Source organism: Lithobates pipiens, unplaced genomic scaffold (assembly GCF_037356315.1).
Source record: "Lithobates pipiens isolate NorthernLeopardFrog02 unplaced genomic scaffold, aLitPip1_a1.2 Scaffold_13, whole genome shotgun sequence".
NCBI classification, from domain to species: domain Eukaryota; kingdom Metazoa; phylum Chordata; class Amphibia; order Anura; family Ranidae; genus Lithobates; species Lithobates pipiens.
The window spans coordinates 385,659,843-385,679,946 of record NW_027507718.1 but is presented as its reverse complement, the minus strand read 5'-3'; the positions used below and the strand labels follow the sequence as shown (position 1 = coordinate 385,679,946).

At 42.2% G+C, this 20,104-nt stretch overlaps 9 non-coding genes across 9 annotated transcripts; all 9 read left to right on the top strand.

Moving 5' to 3' along the window:
• Positions 1 to 889: 889 nt before the first annotated feature.
• TRNAR-UCU (transfer RNA arginine (anticodon UCU)) lies at positions 890 to 974 on the top strand. The gene is given in 2 exon segments: positions 890 to 926; positions 939 to 974. It is a non-coding gene; the product is annotated as a tRNA-Arg (tRNA).
• Positions 975 to 6,027: 5,053 nt separating this feature from the next.
• TRNAR-UCU (transfer RNA arginine (anticodon UCU)) lies at positions 6,028 to 6,112 on the top strand. Its single transcript is given in 2 exon segments — positions 6,028 to 6,064; positions 6,077 to 6,112. It is a non-coding gene; the product is annotated as a tRNA-Arg (tRNA).
• A 1,114-nt stretch (positions 6,113 to 7,226) lies between these two features.
• TRNAR-UCU (transfer RNA arginine (anticodon UCU)) lies at positions 7,227 to 7,311 on the top strand. The gene is given in 2 exon segments: positions 7,227 to 7,263; positions 7,276 to 7,311. It is a non-coding gene; the product is annotated as a tRNA-Arg (tRNA).
• A 1,115-nt stretch (positions 7,312 to 8,426) lies between these two features.
• On the top strand, positions 8,427 to 8,511 carry TRNAR-UCU (transfer RNA arginine (anticodon UCU)). The gene is given in 2 exon segments: positions 8,427 to 8,463; positions 8,476 to 8,511. It is a non-coding gene; the product is annotated as a tRNA-Arg (tRNA).
• Positions 8,512 to 9,626: 1,115 nt separating this feature from the next.
• On the top strand, positions 9,627 to 9,711 carry TRNAR-UCU (transfer RNA arginine (anticodon UCU)). The gene is given in 2 exon segments: positions 9,627 to 9,663; positions 9,676 to 9,711. It is a non-coding gene; the product is annotated as a tRNA-Arg (tRNA).
• Positions 9,712 to 12,026: 2,315 nt separating this feature from the next.
• TRNAR-UCU (transfer RNA arginine (anticodon UCU)) lies at positions 12,027 to 12,111 on the top strand. The gene is given in 2 exon segments: positions 12,027 to 12,063; positions 12,076 to 12,111. It is a non-coding gene; the product is annotated as a tRNA-Arg (tRNA).
• A 4,716-nt stretch (positions 12,112 to 16,827) lies between these two features.
• On the top strand, positions 16,828 to 16,912 carry TRNAR-UCU (transfer RNA arginine (anticodon UCU)). Its single transcript is given in 2 exon segments — positions 16,828 to 16,864; positions 16,877 to 16,912. It is a non-coding gene; the product is annotated as a tRNA-Arg (tRNA).
• Positions 16,913 to 18,027: 1,115 nt separating this feature from the next.
• TRNAR-UCU (transfer RNA arginine (anticodon UCU)) lies at positions 18,028 to 18,112 on the top strand. The gene is given in 2 exon segments: positions 18,028 to 18,064; positions 18,077 to 18,112. It is a non-coding gene; the product is annotated as a tRNA-Arg (tRNA).
• A 1,115-nt stretch (positions 18,113 to 19,227) lies between these two features.
• TRNAR-UCU (transfer RNA arginine (anticodon UCU)) lies at positions 19,228 to 19,312 on the top strand. Its single transcript is given in 2 exon segments — positions 19,228 to 19,264; positions 19,277 to 19,312. It is a non-coding gene; the product is annotated as a tRNA-Arg (tRNA).
• Positions 19,313 to 20,104: the final 792 nt, after the last annotated feature.

The following is a 20,104-nucleotide window of genomic DNA, read 5'->3' as shown; positions in this document are numbered from 1 at the left end:
TCCCTCATGCCCGGTGCAAGCTGTAATTCTTTATGTACCCTTTTGTCAGCCCCACAACTATTTACTGTCTAAATTTTGCTACCTTCCCCACAATAAGAATTCCAAAGAATGCCCCATTTTTACCAATGACACCACCAAACTTTCACTTCACTCCCGTGATATCTCTCGACTATTGCAACTCCTTACTCTATGGCCTGCCTCTAAACAGACCATTCCCCCTTCAGTCTATCTGATTCGCTACTGCCAGTTGTATCCCCCTTACCAACCATTTACTAGTAGAGGTGTCAGCCACCCGATCTCTGCCAATCTCTCCTTGGCTTCCGTTCTCCCAACAAATCAAATTCAAAATACTAAGGGCATAAAAATCTTCCCACAACTCTGCCTCTAGCTACATCGTTAACCTTATCATATAGTATCAAATAAACCACCCTGTTCTCTGCTTCCAAGAACTCCTGTTCGCTAGCTCCCTCAACACTTCATCCCATGCTGTCCTCAGGGATTTTCCCATGGACTATCCCATCCTCTCAGAATCCCTACACCAATCTATATGGCTATTTCCCTGTCTGTATGCTTCAGGTGATCCCTGCAAACTCATCTATTCAGGATAGTCTTTCCTGCCATCACCTAATTGCTGAGCTCTTCCTTTCTCCAACAACTAATCAACGGTACAAATATTTCTACTTAACATGACCTCCGGTTCCCACTTAAATATCAAAAGATATTGCACTAAGGCACATGCCCAAGCAGGTAAATTTAAATCTTAAACTGTATCTGGACCAGATCTTGAGCTCATCCCTATTATTTAGCAGTGACCATTATTCAATTGTGTTTATTTGTTACGACTTGAATAGTTCCTCAGGCAAGTTCCTCTAACAAAGTCTTCAGAGAGGGCTCTGTGGCGCAATGGATAGCGCATTGGACTTCTAGTTGGTGTAGTAATTCAAAGGTTGTGGGTTCGAGTCCCACCAGAGTCGGTTTTATATAGTCATTCTTCATAGTGATGCTGCTCTAATGCTTTATAAAGTAATGGATTACATTCATAAGGGAGCTTTATTGACGTGGATTTGCTGCACAAGTTAACGATAGAGCCTAGTGGTTTAGGCTTCTCTTGAGAGTTGATATCAGCAAAATTGGAAGTACCCTGTGCAATTCAGAGCAAAGAGAGGGAATGGTAAGCTAACCTGCGTTATATTGTTCCCTTCCCTCATGCCCGGTGCAAGCTGTAATTCTTTATGTACCCTTTTGTCAGCCCCACAACTATTTACTGTCTAAATCTCGCTACCTTCCCCACAATAAGAATTCCAAAGAATGCCCCATTTTTACCAATGACACCACCAAACTTCCACTTCACTCCCGTGATATCTCTCGAGTATTGCAACTCCTTACTCTATGGCCTGCCTCTAAACAGACCATTCCCCCTTCAGTCTATCTGATTCGCTACTGCCAGTTGTATCCCCCTTACCAACCATTTACTAGTAGAGGTGTCAGCCACCCGATCTCTGCCAATCTCTCCTTGGCTTCCGTTCTCCCAACAAATCAAATTCAAAATACTAAGGGCATAAAAAGCTTCCCACAACTCTGCCTCTAGCTACATCATTAACCTTATCATATAGTATCAAATAAACCACCCTGTTCTCTGCTTCCAAGAACTCCTGTTCGCTAGCTCCCTCAACACTTCATCCCATGCTGTCCTCTGGGATTTTCCCATGGACTATCCCATCCTCTCAAATTCCCTACACCAATCTATATGGCTATTTCCTTGTCTGTATGCTTCAGGTGATCCCTGCAAACTCATCTATTCAGGATAGTCTTTCCTGCCATCACCTAATTGCTGAGCTCTTCCTTTCTCCAACAACTAATCAACGGTACAAATATTTCTACTTAACATGACCTCCGGTTCCCACTTAAATATCAAAAGATATTGCACTAAGGCACATGCCCAAGCAGGTAAATTTAAATCTTAAACTGTATCTGGACCAGATCTTGAGCTCATCCCTATTATTTAGCAGTGACCATTATTCAATTGTGTATATTTGTTACAACTTGAATAGTTCCTCAGGCAAGTTCCTCTAACAAAGTCTTCAGAGAGGGCTCTGTGGCACAATGGATAGCGCATTGGACTTCTAGTTGGTGTAGTAATTCAAAGGTTGTGGGTTCGAGTCCCACCAGCGTCAGTTTTATATAGTCATTCTTCATAGTGATGCTGCTCTAATGCTTTATAAAGTAATGGATACATTCATAAGGGAGCTTTATTGACGTGGATTTGCTGCACAAGTTAACGATAGAGCCTAGTGGTTTAGGCTTCTCTTGAGAGTTGATATCAGCAAAATTGGAAGTACCCTGTGCAATTCAGAGCAAAGAGAGGGAATGGTAAGCTAACCTGCGTTATATTGTTCCCTTCCCTCATGCCCGGTGCAAGCTGTAATTCTTTATGTACCCTTTTGTCAGCCCCACAACTATTTACTGTCTAAATCTCGCTATCTTCCCCACAATAAGAATTCCAAAGAATGCCCCATTTTTACCAATGACACCACCAAACTTTCACTTCACTCCCGTGATATCTCTCGACTATTGCAACTCCTTACTCTATGGCCTGCCTCTAAACAGACCATTCCCCCTTCAGTCTATCTGATTCGCTACTGCCAGTTGTATCCCCCTTACCAACCATTTACTAGTAGAGGTGTCAGCCACCCGATCTCTGCCAATCTCTCCTTGGCTTCCGTTCTCAAAACAAATCAAATTCAAAATACTAAGGGCATAAAAAGCTTCCCACAACTCTGCCTCTAGCTACATCATTAACCTTATCATATAGTATCAAATAAACCACCCTGTTCTCTGCTTCCAAGAACTCCTGTTCGCTAGCTCCCTCAACACTTCATCCCATGCTGTCCTCAGGGATTTTCCCATGGACTATCCCATCCTCTCAAATTCCCTACACCAATCTATATGGCTATTTCCCTGTCTGTATGCTTCAGGTGATCCCTGCAAACTCATCTATTCAGGATAGTCTTTCCTGCCATCACCTAATTGCTGAGCTCTTCCTTTCTCCAACAACTAATCAACGGTACAAATATTTCTACTTAACATGACCTCCGGTTCCCACTTAAATATCAAAAGATATTGCACTAAGGCACATGCCCAAGCAGGTAAATTTAAATCTTAAACTGTATCTGGACCAGATCTTGAGCTCATCCCTATTATTTAGCAGTGACCATTATTCAATTGTGTATATTTGTTACAACTTGAATAGTTCCTCAGGCAAGTTCCTCTAACAAAGTCTTCAGAGAGGGCTCTGTGGCGCAATGGATAGCGCATTGGACTTCTAGTTGGTGTAGTAATTCAAAGGTTGTGGGTTTGAGTCCCACCAGCGTCAGTTTTATATAGTCATTCTTCATAGTGATGCTGCTCTAATGCTTTATAAAGTAATGGATACATTCATAAGGGAGCTTTATTGACGTGGATTTGCTGCACAAGTTAACGATAGAGCCTAGTGGTTTAGGCTTCTCTTGAGAGTTGATATCAGCAAAATTGGAAGTACCCTGTGCAATTCAGAGCAAAGAGAGGGAATGGTAAGCTAACCTGCGTTATATTGTTCCCTTCCCTCATGCCCGGTGCAAGCTGTAATTCTTTATGTACCCTTTTGTCAGCCCCACAACTATTTACTGTCTAAATTTTGCTACCTTCCCCACAATAAGAATTCCAAAGAATGCCCCATTTTTTTTTAGTCATTCTTCATAGTGATGCTGCTCTAATGCTTTATAAAGTAATGGATACATTCATAAGGGAGCTTTATTGACGTGGATTTGCTGCACAAGTTAACGATAGAGCCTAGTGGTTTAGGCTTCTCTTGAGAGTTGATATCAGCAAAATTGGAAGTACCCTGTGCAATTCAGAGCAAAGAGAGGGAATGGTAAGCTAACCTGCGTTATATTGTTCCCTTCCCTCATGCCCGGTGCAAGCTGTAATTCTTTATGTACCCTTTTGTCAGCCCCACAACTATTTACTGTCTAAATTTTGCTACCTTCCCCACAATAAGAATTCCAAAGAATGCCCCATTTTTACCAATGACACCACCAAACTTTCACTTCACTCCCGTGATATCTCTCGACTATTGCAACTCCTTACTCTATGGCCTGCCTCTAAACAGACCATTCCCCCTTCAGTCTATCTGATTCGCTACTGCCAGTTGTATCCCCCTTACCAACCATTTACTAGTAGAGGTGTCAGCCACCCGATCTCTGCCAATCTCTCCTTGGCTTCCGTTCTCCCAACAAATCAAATTCAAAATACTAAGGGCATAAAAAGCTTCCCACAACTCTGCCTCTAGCTACATCATTAACCTTATCATATAGTATCAAATAAACCACCCTGTTCTCTGCTTCCAAGAACTCCTGTTCGCTAGCTCCCTCAACACTTCATCCCATGCTGTCCTCAGGGATTTTCCCATGGACTATCCCATCCTCTCAAATTCCCTACACCAATCTATATGGCTATTTCCTTGTCTGTATGCTTCAGGTGATCCCTGCAAACTCATCTATTCAGGATAGTCTTTCCTGCCATCACCTAATTGCTGAGCTCTTCCTTTCTCCAACAACTAATCAACGGTACAAATATTTCTACTTAACATGACCTCCGGTTCCCACTTAAATATCAAAAGATATTGCACTAAGGCACATGCCCAAGCAGGTAAATTTAAATCTTAAACTGTATCTGGACCAGATCTTGAGCTCATCCCTATTATTTAGCAGTGACCATTATTCAATTGTGTATATTTGTTACAACTTGAATAGTTCCTCAGGCAAGTTCCTCTAACAAAGTCTTCAGAGAGGGCTCTGTGGCACAATGGATAGCGCATTGGACTTCTAGTTGGTGTAGTAATTCAAAGGTTGTGGGTTCGAGTCCCACCAGCGTCAGTTTTATATAGTCATTCTTCATAGTGATGCTGCTCTAATGCTTTATAAAGTAATGGATACATTCATAAGGGAGCTTTATTGACGTGGATTTGCTGCACAAGTTAACGATAGAGCCTAGTGGTTTAGGCTTCTCTTGAGAGTTGATATCAGCAAAATTGGAAGTACCCTGTGCAATTCAGAGCAAAGAGAGGGAATGGTAAGCTAACCTGCGTTATATTGTTCCCTTCCCTCATGCCCGGTGCAAGCTGTAATTCTTTATGTACCCTTTTGTCAGCCCCACAACTATTTACTGTCTAAATCTCGCTATCTTCCCCACAATAAGAATTCCAAAGAATGCCCCATTTTTACCAATGACACCACCAAACTTTCACTTCACTCCCGTGATATCTCTCGACTATTGCAACTCCTTACTCTATGGCCTGCCTCTAAACAGACCATTCCCCCTTCAGTCTATCTGATTCGCTACTGCCAGTTGTATCCCCCTTACCAACCATTTACTAGTAGAGGTGTCAGCCACCCGATCTCTGCCAATCTCTCCTTGGCTTCCGTTCTCAAAACAAATCAAATTCAAAATACTAAGGGCATAAAAAGCTTCCCACAACTCTGCCTCTAGCTACATCATTAACCTTATCATATAGTATCAAATAAACCACCCTGTTCTCTGCTTCCAAGAACTCCTGTTCGCTAGCTCCCTCAACACTTCATCCCATGCTGTCCTCTGGGATCTTCCCATGGACTATCCCATCCTCTCAGATTCCCTACACCAATCTATATGGCTATTTCCCTGTCTGTATGCTTCAGGTGATCCCTGCAAACTCATCTATTCAGGATAGTCTTTCCTGCCATCACCTAATTGCTGAGCTCTTCCTTTCTCCAACAACTAATCAACGGTACAAATATTTCTACTTAACATGACCTCCGGTTCCCACTTAAATATCAAAAGATATTGCACTAAGGCACATGCCCAAGCAGGTAAATTTAAATCTTAAACTGTATCTGGACCAGATCTTGAGCTCATCCCTATTATTTAGCAGTGACCATTATTCAATTGTGTATATTTGTTACAACTTGAATAGTTCCTCAGGCAAGTTCCTCTAACAAAGTCTTCAGAGAGGGCTCTGTGGCGCAATGGATAGCGCATTGGACTTCTAGTTGGTGTAGTAATTCAAAGGTTGTGGGTTCGAGTCCCACCAGCGTCAGTTTTATATAGTCATTCTTCATAGTGATGCTGCTCTAATGCTTTATAAAGTAATGGATACATTCATAAGGGAGCTTTATTGACGTGGATTTGCTGCACAAGTTAACGATAGAGCCTAGTGGTTTAGGCTTCTCTTGAGAGTTGATATCAGCAAAATTGGAAGTACCCTGTGCAATTCAGAGCAAAGAGAGGGAATGGTAAGCTAACCTGCGTTATATTGTTCCCTTCCCTCATGCCCGGTGCAAGCTGTAATTCTTTATGTACCCTTTTGTCAGCCCCACAACTATTTACTGTCTAAATTTTGCTACCTTCCCCACAATAAGAATTCCAAAGAATGCCCCATTTTTACCAATGACACCACCAAACTTTCACTTCACTCCCGTGATATCTCTCGACTATTGCAACTCCTTACTCTATGGCCTGCCTCTAAACAGACCATTCCCCCTTCAGTCTATCTGATTCGCTACTGCCAGTTGTATCCCCCTTACCAACCATTTACTAGTAGAGGTGTCAGCCACCCGATCTCTGCCAATCTCTCCTTGGCTTCCGTTCTCCCAACAAATCAAATTCAAAATACTAAGGGCATAAAAAGCTTCCCACAACTCTGCCTCTAGCTACATCGTTAACCTTATCATATAGTATCAAATAAACCACCCTGTTCTCTGCTTCCAAGAACTCCTGTTCGCTAGCTCCCTCAACACTTCATCCCATGCTGTCCTCAGGGATTTTCCCATGGACTATCCCATCCTCTCAGAATCCCTACACCAATCTATATGGCTATTTCCCTGTCTGTATGCTTCAGGTGATCCCTGCAAACTCATCTATTCAGGATAGTCTTTCCTGCCATCACCTAATTGCTGAGCTCTTCCTTTCTCCAACAACTAATCAACGGTACAAATATTTCTACTTAACATGACCTCCGGTTCCCACTTAAATATCAAAAGATATTGCACTAAGGCACATGCCCAAGCAGGTAAATTTAAATCTTAAACTGTATCTGGACCAGATCTTGAGCTCATCCCTATTATTTAGCAGTGACCATTATTCAATTGTGTTTATTTGTTACGACTTGAATAGTTCCTCAGGCAAGTTCCTCTAACAAAGTCTTCAGAGAGGGCTCTGTGGCGCAATGGATAGCGCATTGGACTTCTAGTTGGTGTAGTAATTCAAAGGTTGTGGGTTCGAGTCCCACCAGAGTCGGTTTTATATAGTCATTCTTCATAGTGATGCTGCTCTAATGCTTTATAAAGTAATGGATTACATTCATAAGGGAGCTTTATTGACGTGGATTTGCTGCACAAGTTAACGATAGAGCCTAGTGGTTTAGGCTTCTCTTGAGAGTTGATATCAGCAAAATTGGAAGTACCCTGTGCAATTCAGAGCAAAGAGAGGGAATGGTAAGCTAACCTGCGTTATATTGTTCCCTTCCCTCATGCCCGGTGCAAGCTGTAATTCTTTATGTACCCTTTTGTCAGCCCCACAACTATTTACTGTCTAAATCTCGCTACCTTCCCCACAATAAGAATTCCAAAGAATGCCCCATTTTTACCAATGACACCACCAAACTTCCACTTCACTCCCGTGATATCTCTCGAGTATTGCAACTCCTTACTCTATGGCCTGCCTCTAAACAGACCATTCCCCCTTCAGTCTATCTGATTCGCTACTGCCAGTTGTATCCCCCTTACCAACCATTTACTAGTAGAGGTGTCAGCCACCCGATCTCTGCCAATCTCTCCTTGGCTTCCGTTCTCCCAACAAATCAAATTCAAAATACTAAGGGCATAAAAAGCTTCCCACAACTCTGCCTCTAGCTACATCATTAACCTTATCATATAGTATCAAATAAACCACCCTGTTCTCTGCTTCCAAGAACTCCTGTTCGCTAGCTCCCTCAACACTTCATCCCATGCTGTCCTCTGGGATTTTCCCATGGACTATCCCATCCTCTCAAATTCCCTACACCAATCTATATGGCTATTTCCTTGTCTGTATGCTTCAGGTGATCCCTGCAAACTCATCTATTCAGGATAGTCTTTCCTGCCATCACCTAATTGCTGAGCTCTTCCTTTCTCCAACAACTAATCAACGGTACAAATATTTCTACTTAACATGACCTCCGGTTCCCACTTAAATATCAAAAGATATTGCACTAAGGCACATGCCCAAGCAGGTAAATTTAAATCTTAAACTGTATCTGGACCAGATCTTGAGCTCATCCCTATTATTTAGCAGTGACCATTATTCAATTGTGTATATTTGTTACAACTTGAATAGTTCCTCAGGCAAGTTCCTCTGACAAAGTCTTCAGAGAGGGCTCTGTGGCGCAATGGATAGCGCATTGGACTTCTAGTTGGTGTAGTAATTCAAAGGTTGTGGGTTCGAGTCCCACCAGAGTCGGTTTTATATAGTCATTCTTCATAGTGATGCTGCTCTAATGCTTTATAAAGTAATGGATTACATTCATAAGGGAGCTTTATTGACGTGGATTTGCTGCACAAGTTAACGATAGAGCCTAGTGTTTTAGGCTTCTCTTGAGAGTTGATATCAGCAAAATTGGAAGTACCCTGTGAAATTCAGAGCAAAGAGAGGGAATGGTAAGCTAACCTGCGTTATATTGTTCCCTTCCCTCATGCCCGGTGCAAGCTGTAATTCTTTATGTACCCTTTTGTCAGCCCCACAACTATTTACTGTCTAAATCTCGCTATCTTCCCCACAATAAGAATTCCAAAGAATGCCCCATTTTTACCAATGACACCACCAAACTTTCACTTCACTCCCGTGATATCTCTCGACTATTGCAACTCCTTACTCTATGGCCTGCCTCTAAACAGACCATTCCCCCTTCAGTCTATCTGATTCGCTACTGCCAGTTGTATCCCCCTTACCAACCATTTACTAGTAGAGGTGTCAGCCACCCGATCTCTGCCAATCTCTCCTTGGCTTCCGTTCTCCCAACAAATCAAATTCAAAATACTAAGGGCATAAAAAGCTTCCCACAACTCTGCCTCTAGCTACATCATTAACCTTATCATATAGTATCAAATAAACCACCCTGTTCTCTGCTTCCAAGAACTCCTGTTCGCTAGCTCCCTCAACACTTCATCCCATGCTGTCCTCAGGGATTTTCCCATGGACTATCCCATCCTCTCAGATTCCCTACACCAATCTATATGGCTATTTCCCTGTCTGTATGCTTCAGGTGATCCCTGCAAACTCATCTATTCAGGATAGTCTTTCCTGCCATCACCTAATTGCTGAGCTCTTCCTTTCTCCAACAACTAATCAACGGTACAAATATTTCTACTTAACATGACCTCCGGTTCCCACTTAAATATCAAAAGATATTGCACTAAGGCACATGCCCAAGCAGGTAAATTTAAATCTTAAACTGTATCTGGACCAGATCTTGAGCTCATCCCTATTATTTAGCAGTGACCATTATTCAATTGTGTATATTTGTTACAACTTGAATAGTTCCTCAGGCAAGTTCCTCTAACAAAGTCTTCAGAGAGGGCTCTGTGGCGCAATGGATAGCGCATTGGACTTCTAGTTGGTGTAGTAATTCAAAGGTTGTGGGTTCGAGTCCCACCAGAGTCGGTTTTATATAGTCATTCTTCATAGTGATGCTGCTCTAATGCTTTATAAAGTAATGGATTACATTCATAAGGGAGCTTTATTGACGTGGATTTGCTGCACAAGTTAACGATAGAGCCTAGTGTTTTAGGCTTCTCTTGAGAGTTGATATCAGCAAAATTGGAAGTACCCTGTGAAATTCAGAGCAAAGAGAGGGAATGGTAAGCTAACCTGCGTTATATTGTTCCCTTCCCTCATGCCCGGTGCAAGCTGTAATTCTTTATGTACCCTTTTGTCAGCCCCACAACTATTTACTGTCTAAATCTCGCTATCTTCCCCACAATAAGAATTCCAAAGAATGCCCCATTTTTACCAATGACACCAGCAAACTTTCACTTCACTCCCGTGATATCTCTCGACTATTGCAACTCCTTACTCTATGGCCTGCCTCTAAACAGACCATTCCCCCTTCAGTCTATCTGATTCGCTACTGCCAGTTGTATCCCCCTTACCAACCATTTACTAGTAGAGGTGTCAGCCACCCGATCTCTGCCAATCTCTCCTTGGCTTCCGTTCTCCCAACAAATCAAATTCAAAATACTAAGGGCATAAAAATCTTCCCACAACTCTGCCTCTAGCTACATCATTAACCTTATCATATAGTATCAAATAAACCACCCTGTTCTCTGCTTCCAAGAACTCCTGTTCGCTAGCTCCCTCAACACTTCATCCCATGCTGTCCTCTGGGATTTTCCCATGGACTATCCCATCCTCTCAAATTCCCTACACCAATCTATATGGCTATTTCCTTGTCTGTATGCTTCAGGTGATCCCTGCAAACTCATCTATTCAGGATAGTCTTTCCTGCCATCACCTAATTGCTGAGCTCTTCCTTTCTCCAACAACTAATCAACGGTACAAATATTTCTACTTAACATGACCTCCGGTTCCCACTTAAATATCAAAAGATATTGCACTAAGGCACATGCCCAAGCAGGTAAATTTAAATCTTAAACTGTATCTGGACCAGATCTTGAGCTCATCCCTATTATTTAGCAGTGACCATTATTCAATTGTGTATATTTGTTACAACTTGAATAGTTCCTCAGGCAAGTTCCTCTAACAAAGTCTTCAGAGAGGGCTCTGTGGCGCAATGGATAGCGACATTGGACTTCTAGTTGGTGTAGTAATTCAAAGGTTGTGGGTTTGAGTCCCACCAGCGTCAGTTTTATATAGTCATTCTTCATAGTGATGCTGCTCTAATGCTTTATAAAGTAATGGATACATTCATAAGGGAGCTTTATTGACGTGGATTTGCTGCACAAGTTAACGATAGAGCCTAGTGGTTTAGGCTTCTCTTGAGAGTTGATATCAGCAAAATTGGAAGTACCCTGTGCAATTCAGAGCAAAGAGAGGGAATGGTAAGCTAACCTGCGTTATATTGTTCCCTTCCCTCATGCCCGGTGCAAGCTGTAATTCTTTATGTACCCTTTTGTCAGCCCCACAACTATTTACTGTCTAAATCTCGCTATCTTCCCCACAATAAGAATTCCAAAGAATGCTCCATTTTTACTAATGACACCACCAAACTTTCACTTCACTCCCGTGATATCTCTCGACTATTGCAACTCCTTACTCTATGGCCTGCCTCTAAACAGACCATTCCCCCTTCAGTCTATCTGATTCGCTACTGCCAGTTGTATCCCCCTTACCAACCATTTACTAGTAGAGGTGTCAGCCACCCGATCTCTGCCAATCTCTCCTTGGCTTCCGTTCTCCCAACAAATCAAATTCAAAATACTAAGGGCATAAAAAGCTTCCCACAACTCTGCCTCTAGCTACATCATTAACCTTATCATATAGTATCAAATAAACTACCCTGTTCTCTGCTTCCAAGAACTCCTGTTCGCTAGCTCCCTCAACACTTCATCCCATGCTGTCCTCTGGGATTTTCCCATGGACTATCCCATCCTCTCAAATTCCCTACACCAATCTATATGGCTATTTCCTTGTCTGTATGCTTCAGGTGATCCCTGCAAACTCATCTATTCAGGATAGTCTTTCCTGCCATCACCTAATTGCTGAGCTCTTCCTTTCTCCAACAACTAATCAACGGTACAAATATTTCTACTTAACATGACCTCCGGTTCCCACTTAAATATCAAAAGATATTGCACTAAGGCACATGCCCAAGCAGGTAAATTTAAATCTTAAACTGTATCTGGACCAGATCTTGAGCTCATCCCTATTATTTAGCAGTGACCATTATTCAATTGTGTATATTTGTTACAACTTGAATAGTTCCTCAGGCAAGTTCCCCTAACAAAGTCTTCAGAGAGGGCTCTGTGGCGCAATGGACAGCGCATTGGACTTCTAGTTGGTGTAGTAATTCAAAGGTTGTGGGTTCGAGTCCCACCAGCGTCAGTTTTATATAGTCATTCTTCATAGTGATGCTGCTCTAATGCTTTATAAAGTAATGGATTACATTCATAAGGGAGCTTTATTGACGTGGATTTGCTGCACAAGTTAACGATAGAGCCTAGTGGTTTAGGCTTCTCTTGAGAGTTGATATCAGCAAAATTGGAAGTACCCTGTGCAATTCAGAGCAAAGAGAGGGAATGGTAAGCTAACCTGCGTTATATTGTTCCCTTCCCTCATGCCCGGTGCAAGCTGTAATTCTTTATGTACCCTTTTGTCAGCCCCACAACTATTTACTGTCTAAATTTTGCTACCTTCCCCACAATAAGAATTCCAAAGAATGCCCCATTTTTACCAATGACACCACCAAACTTTCACTTCACTCCCGTGATATCTCTCGACTACTGCAACTCCTTACTCTATGGCCTGCCTCTAAACAGACCATTCCCCCTTCAGTCTATCTGATTCGCTACTGCCAGTTGTATCCCCCTTACCAACCATTTACTAGTAGAGGTGTCAGCCACCCGATCTCTGCCAATCTCTCCTTGGCTTCCGTTCTCCCAACAAATCAAATTCAAAATACTAAGGGCATAAAAAGCTTCCCACAACTCTGCCTCTAGCTACATCATTAACCTTATCATATAGTATCAAATAAACCACCCTGTTCTCTGCTTTCAAGAACTCCTGTTCGCTAGCTCCCTCAACACTTCATCCCATGCTGTCCTCTGGGATTTTCCCATAGACTATCCCATCCTCTCAAATTCCCTACACCAATCTATATGGCTAATTCCTTGTCTGTATGCTTCAGGTGATCCCTGCAAACTCATCTATTCAGGATAGTCTTTCCTGCCATCACCTAATTGCTGAGCTCTTCCTTTCTCCAACAACTAATCAACGGTACAAATATTTCTACTTAACATGACCTCCGGTTCCCACTTAAATATCAAAAGATATTGCACTAAGGCACATGCCCAAGCAGGTAAATTTAAATCTTAAACTGTATCTGGACCAGATCTTTGAGCTCATCCCTATTATTTAGCAGTGACCATTATTCAATTGTGTATATTTGTTACAACTTGAATAGTTCCTCAGGCAAGTTCCCCTAACAAAGTCTTCAGAGAGGGCTCTGTGGTGCAATGGACAGCGCATTGGACTTCTAGTTGGTGTAGTAATTCAAAGGTTGTGGGTTTGAGTCCCACCAGCGTCAGTTTTATATAGTCATTCTTCATAGTGATGCTGCTCTAATGCTTTATAAAGTAATGGATTACATTCATAAGGGAGCTTTATTGACGTGGATTTGCTGCACAAGTTAACGATAGAGCCTAGTGGTTTAGGCTTCTCTTGAGAGTTGATATCAGCAAAATTGGAAGTACCCTGTGCAATTCAGAGCAAAGAGAGGGAATGGTAAGCTAACCTGCGTTATATTGTTCCCTTCCCTCATGCCCGGTGCAAGCTGTAATTCTTTATGTACCCTTTTGTCAGCCCCACAACTATTTACTGTCTAAATTTTGCTACCTTCCCCACAATAAGAATTCCAAAGAATGCCCCATTTTTACCAATGACACCACCAAACTTTCACTTCACTCCCGTGATATCTCTCGACTATTGCAACTCCTTACTCTATGGCCTGCCTCTAAACAGACCATTCCCCCTTCAGTCTATCTGATTCGCTACTGCCAGTTGTATCCCCCTTACCAACCATTTACTAGTAGAGGTGTCAGCCACCCGATCTCTGCCAATCTCTCCTTGGCTTCCGTTCTCCCAACAAATCAAATTCAAAATACTAAGGGCATAAAAAGCTTCCCACAACTCTGCCTCTAGCTACATCATTAACCTTATCATATAGTATCAAATAAACCACCCTGTTCTCTGCTTCCAAGAACTCCTGTTCGCTAGCTCCCTCAACACTTCATCCCATGCTGTCCTCTGGGATCTTCCCATGGACTATCCCATCCTCTCAGATTCCCTACACCAATCTATATGGCTATTTCCCTGTCTGTATGCTTCAGGTGATCCCTGCAAACTCATCTATTCAGGATAGTCTTTCCTGCCATCACCTAATTGCTGAGCTCTTCCTTTCTCCAACAACTAATCAACGGTACAAATATTTCTACTTAACATGACCTCCGGTTCCCACTTAAATATCAAAAGATATTGCACTAAGGCACATGCCCAAGCAGGTAAATTTAAATCTTAAACTGTATCTGGACCAGATCTTGAGCTCACCCCTATTATTTAGCAGTGACCATTATTCAATTGTGTATATTTGTTACAACTTGAATAGTTCCTCAGGCAAGTTCCTCTAACAAAGTCTTCAGAGAGGGCTCTGTGGCGCAATGGATAGCGACATTGGACTTCTAGTTGGTGTAGTAATTCAAAGGTTGTGGGTTTGAGTCCCACCAGCGTCAGTTTTATATAGTCATTCTTCATAGTGATGCTGCTCTAATGCTTTATAAAGTAATGGATACATTCATAAGGGAGCTTTATTGACGTGGATTTGCTGCACAAGTTAACGATAGAGCCTAGTGGTTTAGGCTTCTCTTGAGAGTTGATATCAGCAAAATTGGAAGTACCCTGTGCAATTCAGAGCAAAGAGAGGGAATGGTAAGCTAACCTGCGTTATATTGTTCCCTTCCCTCATGCCCGGTGCAAGCTGTAATTCTTTATGTACCCTTTTGTCAGCCCCACAACTATTTACTGTCTAAATCTCGCTATCTTCCCCACAATAAGAATTCCAAAGAATGCCCCATTTTTACCAATGACACCACCAAACTTTCACTTCACTCCCGTGATATCTCTCGACTATTGCAACTCCTTACTCTATGGCCTGCCTCTAAACAGACCATTCCCCCTTCAGTCTATCTGATTCGCTACTGCCAGTTGTATCCCCCTTACCAACCATTTACTAGTAGAGGTGTCAGCCACCCGATCTCTGCCAATCTCTCCTTGGCTTCCGTTCTCAAAACAAATCAAATTCAAAATACTAAGGGCATAAAAAGCTTCCCACAACTCTGCCTCTAGCTACATCATTAACCTTATCATATAGTATCAAATAAACTACCCTGTTCTCTGCTTCCAAGAACTCCTGTTCGCTAGCTCCCTCAACACTTCATCCCATGCTGTCCTCTGGGATTTTCCCATGGACTATCCCATCCTCTCAAATTCCTTACACCAATCTATATGGCTATTTCCTTGTCTGTATGCTTCAGGTGATCCCTGCAAACTAATCTATTCAGGATAGTCTTTCCTGCCATCACCTAATTGCTGAGCTCTTCCTTTCTCCAACAACTAATCAACGGTACAAATATTTCTACTTAACATGACCTCCGGTTCCCACTTAAATATCAAAAGATATTGCACTAAGGCACATGCCCAAGCAGGTAAATTTAAATCTTAAACTGTATCTGGACCAGATCTTGAGCTCATCCCTATTATTTAGCAGTGACCATTATTCAATTGTGTATATTTGTTACAACTTGAATAGTTCCTCAGGCAAGTTCCTCTAACAAAGTCTTCAGAGAGGGCTCTGTGGCGCAATGGATAGCGACATTGGACTTCTAGTTGGTGTAGTAATTCAAAGGTTGTGGGTTTGAGTCCCACCAGCGTCAGTTTTATATAGTCATTCTTCATAGTGATGCTGCTCTAATGCTTTATAAAGTAATGGAAACATTCATAAGGGAGCTTTATTGACGTGGATTTGCTGCACAAGTTAACGATAGAGCCTAGTGGTTTAGGCTTCTCTTGAGAGTTGATATCAGCAAAATTGGAAGTACCCTGTGCAATTCAGAGCAAAGAGAGGGAATGGTAAGCTAACCTGCGTTATATTGTTCCCTTCCCTCATGCCCGGTGCAAGCTGTAATTCTTTATGTACCCTTTTGTCAGCCCCATAACTATTTACTGTCTAAATCTCGCTATCTTCCCCACAATAAGAATTCCAAAGAATGCCCCATTTTTACCAATGACACCACCAAACTTTCACTTCACTCCCGTGATATCTCTCGACTATTGCAACTCCTTACTCTATGGCCTGCCTCTAAACAGACCATTCCCCCTTCAGTCTATCTGATTCGCTACTGCCAGTTGTATCCCCCTTACCAACCATTTACTAGTAGAGGTGTCAGCCACCCGATCTCTGCCAATCTCTCCTTGGCTTCCGTTCTCCCAACAAATCAAATTCAAAATACTAAGGGCATAAAAAGCTTCCCACAACTCTGCCTCTAGCTACATCATTAACCTTATCATATAGTATCAAATAAACCACCCTGTTCTCTGCTTTCAAGAACTCCTGTTCGCTAGCTCCCTCAACACTTCATCCCATGCTGTCCTCTGGGATTTTCCCATAGACTATCCCATCCTCTCAAATTCCCTACACCAATCTATATGGCTAATTCCTTGTCTGTATGCTTCAGGTGATCCCTGCAAACTCATCTATTCAGGATAGCCTTTCCTGCCATCACCTAATTGCTGAGCTCTTCCTTTCTCCAACAACTAATCAACGGTACAAATATTTCTACTTAACATGACCTCCGGTTCCCACTTAAATATCAAAAGATATTGCACTAAGGCACATGCCCAAGCAGGTAAATTTAAATCTTAAACTGTATCTGGACCAGATCTTGAGCTCATCCCTATTATTTAGCAGTGACCATTATTCAATTGTGTATATTTGTTACAACTTGAATAGTTCCTCAGGCAAGTTCCTCTAACAAAGTCTTCAGAGAGGGCTCTGTGGCGCAATGGATAGCGCATTGGACTTCTAGTTGGTGTAGTAATTCAAAGGTTGTGGGTTCGAGTCCCACCAGCGTCAGTTTTATATAGTCATTCTTCATAGTGATGCTGCTCTAATGCTTTATAAAGTAATGGATTACATTCATAAGGGAGCTTTATTGACGTGGATTTGCTGCACAAGTTAACGATAGAGCCTAGTGGTTTAGGCTTCTCTTGAGAGTTGATATCAGCAAAATTGGAAGTACTCTGTGCAATTCAGAGCAAAGAGAGGGAATGGTAAGCTAACCTGCGTTATATTGTTCCCTTCCCTCATGCCCGGTGCAAGCTGTAATTCTTTATGTACCCTTTTGTCAGCCCCACAACTATTTACTGTCTAAATTTTGCTACCTTCCCCACAATAAGAATTCCAAAGAATGCCCCATTTTTACCAATGACACCACCAAACTTTCACTTCACTCCCGTGATATCTCTCGACTATTGCAACTCCTTACTCTATGGCCTGCCTCTAAACAGACCATTCCCCCTTCAGTCTATCTGATTCGCTACTGCCAGTTGTATCCCCCTTACCAACCATTTACTAGTAGAGGTGTCAGCCACCCGATCTCTGCCAATCTCTCCTTGGCTTCCGTTCTCCCAACAAATCAAATTCAAAATACTAAGGGCATAAAAAGCTTCCCACAACTCTGCCTCTAGCTACATCATTAACCTTATCATATAGTATCAAATAAACCACCCTGTTCTCTGCTTCCAAGAACTCCTGTTCGCTAGCTCCCTCAACAATTCATCCCATGCTGTCCTCTGGGATCTTCCCATGGACTATCCCATCCTCTCAGATTCCCTACACCAATCTATATGGCTATTTCCCTGTCTGTATGCTTCAGGTGATCCCTGCAAACTCATTTATTCAGGATAGTCTTTCCTGCCATCACCTAATTGCTGAGCTCTTCCTTTCTCCAACAACTAATCAACGGTACAAATATTTCTACTTAACATGACCTCCGGTTCCCACTTAAATATCAAAAGATATTGCACTAAGGCACATGCCCAAGCAGGTAAATTTAAATCTTAAACTGTATCTGGACCAGATCTTGAGCTCATCCCTATTATTTAGCAGTGACCATTATTCAATTGTGTATATTTGTTACAACTTGAATAGTTCCTCAGGCAAGTTCCTCTAACAAAGTCTTCAGAGAGGGCTCTGTGGCGCAATGGATAGCGCATTGGACTTCTAGTTGGTGTAGTAATTCAAAGGTTGTGGGTTCGAGTCCCACCAGTGTCAGTTTTATATAGTCATTCTTCATAGTGATGCTGCTCTAATGCTTTATAAAGTAATGGATTACATTCATAAGGGAGCTTTATTGATGTGGATTTGCTGCACAAGTTAACGATAGAGCCTAGTGGTTTAGGCTTCTCTTGAGAGTTGATATCAGCAAAATTGGAAGTACTCTGTGCAATTCAGAGCAAAGAGAGGGAATGGTAAGCTAACCTGCGTTATATTGTTCCCTTCCCTCATGCCCGGTGCAAGCTGTAATTCTTTATGTACCCTTTTGTCAGCCCCACAACTATTTACTGTCTAAATTTTGCTACCTTCCCCACAATAAGAATTCCAAAGAATGCCCCATTTTTACCAATGACACCACCAAACTTTCACTTCACTCCCGTGATATCTCTCGACTATTGCAACTCCTTACTCTATGGCCTGCCTCTAAACAGACCATTCCCCCTTCAGTCTATCTGATTCGCTACTGCCAGTTGTATCCCCCTTACCAACCATTTACTAGTAGAGGTGTCAGCCACCCGATCTCTGCCAATCTCTCCTTGGCTTCCGTTCTCCCAACAAATCAAATTCAAAATACTAAGGGCATAAAAAGCTTCCCACAACTCTGCCTCTAGCTACATCATTAACCTTATCATATAGTATCAAATAAACCACCCTGTTCTCTGCTTCCAAGAACTCCTGTTCGCTAGCTCCCTCAACAATTCATCCCATGCTGTCCTCTGGGATCTTCCCATGGACTATCCCATCCTCTCAGATTCCCTACACCAATCTATATGGCTATTTCCCTGTCTGTATGCTTCAGGTGATCCCTGCAAACTCATTTATTCAGGATAGTCTTTCCTGCCATCACCTAATTGCTGAGCTCTTCCTTTCTCCAACAACTAATCAACGGTACAAATATTTCTACTTAACATGACCTCCGGTTCCCACTTAAATATCAAAAGATATTGCACTAAGGCACATGCCCAAGCAGGTAAATTTAAATCTTAAACTGTATCTGGACCAGATCTTGAGCTCATCCCTATTATTTAGCAGTGACCATTATTCAATTGTGTATATTTGTTACAACTTGAATAGTTCCTCAGGCAAGTTCCTCTAACAAAGTCTTCAGAGAGGGCTCTGTGGCGCAATGGATAGCGCATTGGACTTCTAGTTGGTGTAGTAATTCAAAGGTTGTGGGTTCGAGTCCCACCAGAGTCGGTTTTATATAGTCATTCTTCATAGTGATGCTGCTCTAATGCTTTATAAAGTAATGGATTACATTCATAAGGGAGCTTTATTGACGTGGATTTGCTGCACAAGTTAACGATAGAGCCTAGTGGTTTAGGCTTCTCTTGAGAGTTGATATCAGCAAAATTGGAAGTACCCTGTGCAATTCAGAGCAAAGAGAGGGAATGGTAAGCTAACCTGCGTTATATTGTTCCCTTCCCTCATGCCCGGTGCAAGCTGTAATTCTTTATGTACCCTTTTGTCAGCCCCACAACTATTTACTGTCTAAATTTTGCTACCTTCCCCACAATAAGAATTCCAAAGAATGCCCCATTTTTACCAATGACACCACCAAACTTTCACTTCACTCCCGTGATATCTCTCGACTATTGCAACTCCTTACTCTATGGCCTGCCTCTAAACAGACCATTCCCCCTTCAGTCTATCTGATTCGCTACTGCCAGTTGTATCCCCCTTACCAACCATTTACTAGTAGAGGTGTCAGCCACCCGATCTCTGCCAATCTCTCCTTGGCTTCCGTTCTCCCAACAAATCAAATTCAAAATACTAAGGGCATAAAAAGCTTCCCACAACTCTGCCTCTAGCTACATCATTAACCTTATCATATAGTATCAAATAAACCACCCTGTTCTCTGCTTCCAAGAACTCCTGTTCGCTAGCTCCCTCAACAATTCATCCCATGCTGTCCTCTGGGATCTTCCCATGGACTATCCCATCCTCTCAGATTCCCTACACCAATCTATATGGCTATTTCCCTGTCTG